The sequence below is a fragment of the Gossypium hirsutum genome, chromosome A12, assembly GCF_007990345.1.
Source record: "Gossypium hirsutum isolate 1008001.06 chromosome A12, Gossypium_hirsutum_v2.1, whole genome shotgun sequence".
Lineage (NCBI taxonomy): Eukaryota > Viridiplantae > Streptophyta > Magnoliopsida > Malvales > Malvaceae > Gossypium > Gossypium hirsutum.
Genome location: NC_053435.1, coordinates 75806649 through 75818229, shown reverse-complemented (window position 1 = coordinate 75818229; position 11581 = coordinate 75806649). Strand labels below are relative to the sequence as shown.

At 37.0% G+C, this 11581-nt stretch overlaps 1 non-coding gene across 1 annotated transcript; it reads right to left on the bottom strand.

Annotated features, from left to right (window-relative positions):
- Positions 1 to 4555: 4555 nt before the first annotated feature.
- LOC121211690 (small nucleolar RNA R71) lies at positions 4556 to 4662 on the bottom strand. Its single transcript, XR_005906909.1, has one exon. It is a non-coding gene; the product is annotated as a small nucleolar RNA R71 (small nucleolar RNA).
- Positions 4663 to 11581: the final 6919 nt, after the last annotated feature.

Genomic DNA, 11581 nt, shown 5'->3' with positions numbered 1-11581 from the left:
AATTTAGTCCCTATTTGACAATTTCACCAAAAATTCCTTTACAAAAGTTGTTTATCTAACAACAACCATCCATTTTCTAACATCAAACATAAAAAATCATGTATATTCAACAATGGAAAAACTCTAAGAGTTTAACAGTTTTACAAATTAGTCCCCGGGCTAGCTAGATTAAGTTATAATAATCTTAAAAGCATAAAAATAATTAAAAATGGGACAAAAATTCATACCAATGCAAGGTAAATTGTTTTTCCGAAACTTCAAGCTCCCATGGTTTCTTTCTCACTTAGTTTCGATTGAAGATAGAAAATAAAAGATGAAAGTTTGTTTTACTTTATTTAATTTATCATTTAATTACTTAATTACTTAATTAACATTTATAATTAATCAAAATTTCAATATTTCCAAAACATGCTCATCCACTAACATATTTATGGTCTAATTACCATATAAGGACTCATACTTTATGATTCTATAGCTATTTAATACTTTTAGCTACTAGAACTCAACTTTTGCACTTTACGCGATTTAGTCTTTTTTATCAAATTGAGCATGTAAATGGTAAAATTTCTTAACAAAATTTTTATGTGGTATTACTATCATGCTGTAGGCAATAAAATAATAATAAAATAAATTTTTGGACTTCGGATTTGTGGTCCAAGACCACTGTTCCGATTTCAATGAAAAAGACTGTTACATATAACCACATGCATAACAAAATATCAATCTCAACATATCAATCATCATAATATTCATAAATTATAACATTGGTACTTATGCATGAACATGTCGATGTGTATTTTAAAATAGACATTTTATAAACTTTCCTAGCCATCTCCACTACACACCAGTATTGAGTTCCCTAGAGTTCTTCCATCAGAAACACCATTTGTGGATAAGCCACCACTGGTTTGCAGATAAACTACCACTAATAACACTTTGTGGACAAGTGACCACTGATATGTAGATATACTGCCACTGATATATTTTGTGGACAAGCCACCACTGATTTGCAGATATACTGCCACTGCTTCCACCTTTCACAAAATCCCACCCCATGCATGTGATATTGCAATTTCACTTTTAACACATATGGATCACTTTTACACTTATGCATGTAAACAAGCTCTCATAATCACATATCACATAATAAGCACTTTTAGCATGTTAAACATGTTTTTCGCATTAGATCATGGATCTCAATTTTTCATACACATATATGCATAAGTTACACATGTTTAAATCATCACATATATCACAAAAGCCATACATAATCATGAGGATAAGATCTATGCATACTTCATAATCACGATCACATCAATTATCAAGCATTTCATAGAATCACTCGGTTAGAGTCATTTACTTGGTGTTCATCTTGACAATTTTTTCAACTCTTCATGATTATTTAGTGTAGTCATGATTTATTATAATTAAATTATTAATGTAATAAAATAACTATATCACACAACACAAATGATAACTATCCCACACCTTATATTGTAGCTCCGATTGTCATAATCCTTATTAACAATTTCACTTGATCTATCTCACAAGACAGTCTAACATATAAGTAATGTTTATTAATTAGGATCCCTTGAAAATATTATATCACTTAAAAGATTGATTACTAATAGTCTAATCAACACTTACCTCATGATCTAAGACTCTCGAAAGGAGGATTTCCAATGCTAAGTTAGGGGTCTCCCCTATGATTATTGTTTGGTCCTTTAAGACAATATGAAATCGTATCATTACGATAATAAATAAATAATAAATAAAATATTATGATGTCTCTATGGCACTATACCATTCGGCCATGATAAAAAATCACCAAAAGAAGGATTTTACGATCTAAAATAACCCACACTTACACTTGATTAAATTAGATTGTGCAATTAATCGAGAAAGGAACAAAGTCGACGAAATGAGTGATCTAAAAGGATTAATAGGGTGAAAGAAGATGTGATTTTAATCAATTATGAGAAATGAAAAGTGAAAGAGGAAGAGAAAGAGAAATAGAAAGGAAGAATTTCGGTCACCAGTGACAGCAACGATAGTCCGATGACTCAGCGGTGGTCTAAAAATGGTTCGGCGATAGTGGAATGGTAGACCAATAGTGAAATGCTATGAGGGTTTTGATGCAAAGGGAAAAAAATAGTAAGAAAAAGAAACTAACCTGGAGGAGGAGGAGAAAGATCTGCGGTGGAGGAAAAAAGAAGAGGAAAAGGGCGGTGTTATGGTGGCTAAAAGGTGTTATGGTGGTGGTGCTATGGTAGCTTGTGGTAGAGGAAAAACAAAGATTAGAAGAAAAAGGGTGGTGGTTATCTTACTAATGGAGATAATAATGGATAAGAAAAAAAAGTGAAAAGTAAGAGAAATAGGACAATAAAGGAGGTCAGGATGACAAGGGGTGTGGAAGCTTGGTTAAATGTCACTAGGTTCAATGAGCCTCAACTAAAGGCAAGGCAAGAAGTTTTGGCAATAAGAGGGAGACATAGAGTGAAATTGAGGTTCATGCTGATAAACTAAAAGTAACACTTTCTAATCCCATACTTAGCATACTTTTGGATGATTTATCATATAATTGAGTGGATTAGATGCTCTTAATCCTTTAATTTCATGTTTTATGCTCAGGAGAGCATAGGGGAATAAAATGAGCAAAAAATAGGCCAAAAACGGACAAAATAGGCTGATTGAAGGACCCACATTGCCAAGAAAAATTCCACACGGGTGGAGCACACACCTGTGTGAGCCACACGGGCTGGCCACACGCCCCTGTGGAAGCCGGTGTCATATCGCCCCAAGTTTCCTAAATACGAAGAAATAGCCAATTTTTAGGATTTCTAAGCAGTCTAAAGTCTATAAATACATACCAGAGGAAGACCTAAGGGGGAGACGCAAAGGAAGACCTAATGGGGGGACGCAGAGGAGAGCACATGAATTACTTGAAGAATGCCAATGGATTCATCTCGGAAGCAAGATCTCCCTCAATACTGAAGATCACCCTTCAATATCTCTCGAAGTTTTTGGGTTTCTTTATGTTTTGTTATTTTTCTATTTTTGAGATGTTGTCCTACTACATTATGAATAAAACTCCCTAAATACCTAGGAAGGATGAAACCTAAGATGGATCTTGTTATTTAAAGTTATGAATTTAATGATAAATACTTGTTTTTATTATTAATTATGAGTTATTAATTCTTGCTTTAATATTTTCAGGATATTATTCCAAGTTTGATGTGCTTATTCAGTGGAGTAAAAGTCTTTGTTTAAGAATAGATCTCACATAATTAAGCGGAGTTGCATGCAACCCTAGAAATAGGGTGACATAAATTTGCCGGATTAGAGTCAAATCTTATAAGGGAATCCATAGATCGAGTTAATACGACAATAGAGGTTTTAATTAGAAAGAGATTTCAATTAATCAACCTAGAGTCAGTTGTTCTTAGTCTCGAAAGAGATATTAACATAATATAGGTATTTTTAAGGATAAAGACAAGTGAATAAATCATTTGATTCAAAATCAGAATAATGAGTGAAGTCTAGGTGGATTCTTCATTGGGTATTGTCTTTATTATTGGTTTATTCGATTATTTTCTTCATTCTCTGTCATGTTTAGTAGCTAATTAGTTAGTTAATTTTAAATTAAAACAAATCACTTATATTTTAGGCTAAATAATAGAAGGAAAGTTAATACTAGTACTTTTAGTCCTTGTGGATACGATATTTTGGACTCACCATAACTATACTACCATTCGATAGGTGCGCTTACCTTAGTCGTAATCATAGTCTAGTTTAGTGTTTCATAAAATGATCATCAAGTTTTTGACACCGTTGCCGGGGACTAAGATATTAGGAATGCTTGAATTTTATTACTTTAGCCATTTTTTTACTTTTATTGCAATTTACTTTTTGTTTTTAGCTTAATTCATCTTTTCTAATGTTTCTTTTTAATTGCTTCTGGAAGGTGTCTCTAGTTTATGACTAGAAGGAACTCGTTAGGACCTTTGCTTTTCGATAGTGAAATAGAGAGTACAGCTCGCAGAAATCGAAGAGAAATAAGGCAAAGTCTACAATACATAGAGGAGGAGCAAGAAGACGTTACAGATTTCATTGAAGAGATGGCTGATAATCAGAATAATCCGCTACCTCCTGTAGTTGCTGTAAATCTTGTTAATCAGAATCCTACTCCTCATACTATGTATGATTATGCTAAGGCTACCTTAACAGGAATTGAATCTAGTATTATTCGACCTGCTGTTGCTGCAAATAATTTTGAACTGAAACCTAACACTATTCATATGATAAAACAGTTTGTTTAGTTTGATGGTTTGTAGGACGAGGATCCAAACACTCAATTAGAAAATTTCTGGAATTCTACGAAACGTTTAAGATCAATGGCGTTTCTGATGATGCCATTCGCCTTTAGTTGTTTCCCTTTTCATTAAGAAATAAGGCTAAACAATGGTTAAACTTATTACTATGAGGGTCCATCACCACTTGGGAACAAATGACCGAAAAATTTTTACTTAAATATTTTCCACCGGCTAAGGCAGCTAAATTGAGGAATGATATCTCTTCTTTTGTGTAGATGGATTTAGAAACACTATATGATGCATGAGAGAGATACAAGGATTTATTGAGAAGGTGCCCTCACCATAGGTTACCTTTACGGCTACAGGTTCAAGCTTTCCACAATGGTTTGAACCCCTTAACTAGACAGATGATTGATACAGCGGCCGATGGAACCATAAATAACAAAACACCTGAGGAGGCTTATGAATTTATTGAAGAGATGTCACTGAATAACTATCAGTGGCAAGTCATGAGGACAAAGCCTAATAAAGCAGCCGGTGTTTTCAACCTCGACACGGTCACTATGTTATCAAACCAGGTAGAGCTTTTAAATAAAAAGATTGATGGTTTATGTGTCTCTACGCAAGTGCATCCGGTGATGAAGTGTAACACAAGTAAGGAGGAATGAATAATACAGAATGCCTGGCCTACAACCCTAGCACTATGAATGAACAAGTCAACTATATGGATAAAAATTCTAGACCTCAGAATAACCCCTATTGTAATACTTACAATGCAGGTTGGAGATACCTGATAAATCGTAAATTATACATTTTTTTACCCCATGTTTAATGCATTTTATAGATGATTTCTCATTAGAATTGGTGAATTCGATGCTACTATAAAGACCTTTTGATTGATGTATCATCTTAAATTATAGTGGTGGAGATTTGATTTTCATGCAAGCCTATGGTAATGACTTTTCATTATTGACTATTGAGTGCTTCATTTATTGTTCTTAAACACCTCGAGTGATTTGAGTGAATCTTTAGTGAGGATGTGAAACTCTATGATATTCTGAATCAAAGGTAATTACTTAGATGCGAAGAGACACCTATGTTTGCATGATTAAATACTCAACTTGGAATGATTGAAACTTTTATGTTATTTTAGTTAAATTCTCAATGTATGATTACCTATGGATTAATTTGAGATATTATTAATAAAAATTATAAGTTGAGAAGGATTTATTCTGATTATGAGTTGAGAATTTTGCTTGAGGACAAGCAAATGCTTAAGTGCAAGGGTATTTGATAAATCGTAAATTATACATATTTTTACCCTATGTTTAATGCATTTTATAGATGATTTCTCATTAGAATTAGTGAATTTGATTCTCCTAATGCTTTAATTTCATGTTTTGTACTCAGGAGAGCACCAAGAGTCAAAAGGAGCCAAAAACAAGCCAAAAAGGGACAAACGGACCAAATCAAGAAGATGACACGGCCTAAGCCTTGCCACACGGGCAGCTAACACACCCGTGTCTTTCGAGGGTGTCGACCAAGGCTTTCACGATTCACACAGCCTGGCTATTGACCCACACAATCGTGCGCAATTTAACGGATCGAACACGGCTTGGCAATCACGTCACACGGGCGTGTCACACGGGCGTGTCCCTGCTAAGCCCAAGTTAAGTCCAATTAGGAAAAGGCCACTTTGGAGGGTTTCTAGGCATTCCAAAGCCTATAAATATACACTAGAGGAGGAGAAAATGGGAGACGGAGGAGAAGGGTAAGGAATTACCCCAAGGAAGCCGATTGATCCATCTCAGAAGCTGGATTCATCATCAAGACTGAAGATCTCTCATCAATTCCCCTTCAGGAGTTTTGGGTTTTCTTTATGTTTTGTATTCTTTATTCTTCTGAGATGTTTTCTTATTTAGTTATGAACTAAACCCCTAAATACCTAAGGGGAATGAAACCTAAGACGAATCTTGTTATTACTTTCTGAATTGTATGATAAATATTTAACTTGTTCTTAATTATGTGTTCTTAATTCTTGTTTTGATATCCCAAGATACTGATTCAAGACACGCTCTTATTCAGAGGAGGAATAGACCCTGTCTAAGAGTACATTTTCCATAATTAAGCGGAGTTGATTGCGCGCCTAGAAATAGGGTGACAAGATTTTGCCGGATTAGGGTGAAACCTAATAAGGAAATCCATAAATCAAGTTAATGCAACCCTAGAGTGTTAATTAGAGAAAAGTCTCGGTTATTCAATCTAGGGATTAGATGTTATTAGTCTTGAATAGGGATAATAAAATAACTTAGGGATCTCTACGGAACAAGTTGAATGAATAAATCGTCCGATTTAGAGCCAGAATAACAAGTAAAGTCTAGGTGGATTTTTCCTTAGGTATTGTCTCAAGTCAATCGATTTTCCTAAAAGAAATTCCCTAATTCTTTTCTTTGTGCGTTTTTAGTTTAAATAATTAGTTAATTAAAACAAACCCCTTTTATTCTTAGGCTAGATAATAAAAAGATAGTTATTACTAGTACTTTTGGTTCCCTTGGGTACGATATCCCGGTCTTGCCATTACTATACTATTGTTCGATAGGTGCGCTTGCCTTTTCGTTGTGATAATAGTTAGTCTAGGTTTGATCTTCATTATAAATATTTATTACTTGTTACGTATCACGCGATCAATACCATCCCAATTTCTCTTAGGGTTGTTAAGGCAATCAAAGACCACAACCCTCTCCAGGCTTTCAACCACTTTACCGGCAGGAAAAGAAGCCGAACCTTGAGGAGATGCTAACGAAATTCATCTCGGTGTCAGAAACACATTTCCAAAACACTAAAACAACGCTTAAAAATTAACAAGCATCAATTCAAGGTCTCGAGACTCAAATAGGTCAGTTTGCTAAGCTGGTCTCAGAAAGACCACAAGGTAGCTTGCCTAGCAACACCGAGACTACCCTAAGAGAGCAACTCCATGCGATTACCATTCGAGATGAAGAAGGGTTAGTTGATTCCAAACCAGAACCAAGGCAAGAAGACGTGGTAAGTAAAGGTAAGGGTGATGAAAGCCAGAACAAACAAAAACCGATGAGCAGAGAATACACACCTCGCCTTCCATACCCTAAAATGACAAAGAAAGACCGTACAAATGAACAATTCAGTAAATTTCTTAACATTTTAAAAAAGCTACATATTAACTTACAGTTTATTGAAGCTCTTTTGCAGATGCCCAACTTGGTAAGATTTTAAAAGGAGTTTCTAGCAAACAAACGAAAGTTAGATGATTCGTCGCATGTGGAGTTGAATGCAGTTTGCTCGACTATTTTGCAGAATAAACTACCTAGTAAATTGAAAGATCCAGGGAGTTTTACTATTCCTTGTTTAATTGGTAGTTTAGTTGTTGATAATGCTTTAGCCGATATAGGGGCAAGTATAAATGTCATGCCCTATAAAATGTTTAAACAACTAGGTCTCGGGAAACCTAAATAAACTAGGATGAGTATACAATTGGTAGATAAAACTATTAGGTTTCCTAGGGGTATTGTTGAGGATGTACTAGTAAAGATTGATAAATTCATATTCCCAGTAGGGTTTGTTGTTTTAAACATGGAAGAGGACTGTGACGTTTCTTTAATCTTAGGGCGACCTTTTTTAACGACTGCCAAGACTATTGTTAATGTTGGTATAGGAGAACTCACACTTCGTGCAGGTGACGAAACGGTTACTCTTCAGGCTTGTGATTCGATTGAAATATCAAGTAATGAAGATAACCTTATAAATCTGTTTAACAAGACTAATCATATGGTCCAATCTCTTCTGCAGGAATCACTTTCGAAAAGCATAAATGAGCCACGTTCTAGTTCATGCACTAACGATGAAACCATCCATAAAAGACGAACGCTACAGATAGATGAACTAGACGAATGACGGACGTATGGTAAGAAGGAGTAGAAGCAACACCATGTCAAGTTTAACGAGAGAACCAATCAATTCAAGGTTGGGGACCAAGTCTGATTAGATAAAAAGGACCCTCGAATTATCACTATATAGCTCAACACAAACGAAGCGACTCCTTTTACGGTACTCAATGTCTTTCCATACGGTATAGTTGAGGTAACTCATTCTCATTTTGGAACTTTTAAGGTAAACAATACTCTACTTAAACCTTATTTAAATAAAGGAATTGATAGCGAGGAAGAGGAGTTTCGACTCCGTGATCCACCGTGACCATGTGAATACGAGGTAAGTCGAGCTTAGACTCTAAATAAGAGCTTTTCGGGAGGCAACTCGAGCACTAACACCACTAAATAGTTTATTTTTATCTATTTTTCATGTTTAAATGCAGGTTTTTGACCTACACGGCCTGGACACACGGGCGTGTCCTAGGCCGTATTGCTTAATATGGGGGACTAATGACATACACGGCATTGCGACATGGCCATGTGGATCACACGACTTAGTTACATGGGCATGTCGGAGGCCGTGTTGACCCTGGAGCTAAAATTTCCCAAAAAATCGACAGAGACACGTGCTAAAAAGAGGCTACACAGGAGTTTGACATGGTCATGTGGACCACACGGTCTCGACACATGGGCATGTCCTAGGTCGTGTGAAAACTAGAGCAAAATTTTCAAATTTTAAACAAGTCAGAGAGCTACACGGGCGAGGCACGCGGCCGTGTGTTCAGACACACGGGCGTGTGGGAGACCACACGGACGTGAGAGAAGCGAACAACATTACACACGACCGTGCAATACGGCTGTGTAAAACACATGGCCTGGTCACACGGGGGTGTTCGAGGCCGTGTGATGAGTAAGCTATTATTTTCCTCGACGAACATGGGCTGGCATTTGAAACACATGGGCGTGTGACATGGCCGTATGGCCCAACACGGACTGTTACACACCCGTGTCACCCATAAAACCCCCAATCCCTAATTTTATCTTACTTTTTTCTTCTTCCCTAACTTTCCCATCCCTAGCAGCCGCAACACTCCCAACTTCACTGTCCGGCCACCAGCCTTTCCGACGCCCCCTTCTCTCTCTTCCCCTTTACCGACCAGCCACCTAAACCCCACCTTTCCCGCTCATTCAACCACAACCCCAACCCCTATTCAACCCCCTCCTTCACCTTTATCCTTCTCCCTTACCGCCAGCCTCTGACCCTTCACCCACCTCACCACACACACACAATTTTTCACCCACACCAACAGCCATCCATACCGTCGATAACCACCCTTCTCTCTGCCGGTTGATTCTTTTCCCCATTTTCTTTATTTTATTTAATTATTATTTATTGCCTTAATTCTTTATTATTTATTTTCTATTATTATTATTTATTTTTTCCTTTATAATCTTTGTCTGTTTATGTTTTTTTCCCATTTTGGTTTAGTGATTTCTATCTTGCTGTTGATTAGTTTAAGTTGTCTGTTCTTAGTATTATTTTGACTCTATTATGCTTACTACTGTTATTTTATTTTATTCCATCCAAGATTTATTCTATTTTCTCTTAGTTTAGTTTATTTTATCGCAATTCTATTGCTACTGAGCGTTCTTAGTATTAGTATTAAGTTTGGTTATGTTATTATTATTTTTGCTTTTTACCTTCAGATCAATCCAATACATTTTTTGATTTTTAGTTAATGAACTCTTTTATTTATTTATTTATCTATCTATTTATTTTTAGTTGCATCATAATGAATACACGAGGCAAAACTAAGACCGCTGTCCCGGCTTCGAAAAAGCGAAAGGGTCCTGGCGCGACCTCCTCGAGTGCCTCTGTTTGGGTTCGACATCCCTATCTCAGATTTTCTGTAGACCCACTTGAGGACTTATTTTAGTTCCTGTGTGTGCGACCACTAGGTTTGGGCCGATGCATTGACTGGGCCACGTTGGAGCGGGCCGGAGTAGATGATGAGGTCTGCGCTTTCATTACTACGGTACCATGGGACTGTTTCTTTGATATCATTGAGCCCACATTTATGGAGCTTACTTTGGAGTTTTGCTCGACATTCTACCTTCAGCACGTGATGTCATCGCATGATGAGCACGGGACCATTACATTCTACTTGGTGGCTTGGTGCGACATATGAGCATCCCTGAGTTTGGCGTAGCTTTGGGCATCTATAATGATGAGTTTATGGGTGTCAATAACATTCTTCACCTCCACCGTCACATCTATTACTCACCTTTGTGCTGTTGGACCAATCTCACAGCCAGTTAGATCCCTAATGACACGAGTTGTTCGAAGGCGACATCTCTTTCTCCAGCTTACTGATACATCCATGTCTTATTAGCTCACACTTTGACCTGTAGGAGAGAGAGCACAGGAGTTGTAAGCACTACTGACGCATACTATCTTTAGAGGATGGAGACTAGCCACATATTCAACTTAGCTTAATCATTGCTCTCGTCTTCCGCCATCAGACAGATCGCCACAGGAAGGGTCCCATCTGTCTAGGCCTTTACGTGACTCGCCTCACTCGACAATCTGGTTTACTCGACACACTAGAGCAGTCCTCGACCTTTACTCTAGTCGATCAGATGTCCCCTTAGGGCATCTTGACCATGATACATATGAGGATGATCGAGCGGTGACGTGGAGTGGACCCCTCTCAGTACAGACTAGTCCAATTTGACAGTTAGCATGACCCAAAGGACTTCGCTAATGTTGTTCCTCCCTATCACGAAGACCCACCACTGCCTCCACCATCGAGTCACCGACATGTTTCCTCTGCTGCTAGCTCCCTAGGAGTATCCTCCGAGGAGTTTGCTAGTTTTCGTCAGTACTGTACTCAGAGGTTTGATAGTATTGATGCGACTTTACAACAGATTTGTCAGTATCTTTATATCGCTCCTCCAACGCCACCGGCTCGTGACACTGATCAGTTTGATGATGAGGACCATTGAGTCCATTTATCTTTATGTTTATTTTTTGTTTTTTTATCTTTATGTTTATTTTTATTTTTCTTTCTTTTTATGTTTATTTTGTTTTCCTATTTTGAACTTCACTTCAATTATTATGGTTGTTTCTTAACGAGTAACCCTTTAATCTTCTTTAAGCATTATGTTTATTTCTTATCAGTTGCTCAAAATTTTGCACTAACCCTGCATTTTTCTCCAATTCCACTTTTCACTATTCTGGGACATTCATCCACCATTCAGGGCAGTTTCAATTATCTCCCTCTCTTATGATATTTTGTCTCTATTATGAATCATATTTATTTGTACATTGAGGACAATGTACATCTTAAGTGTGGGGAGGTT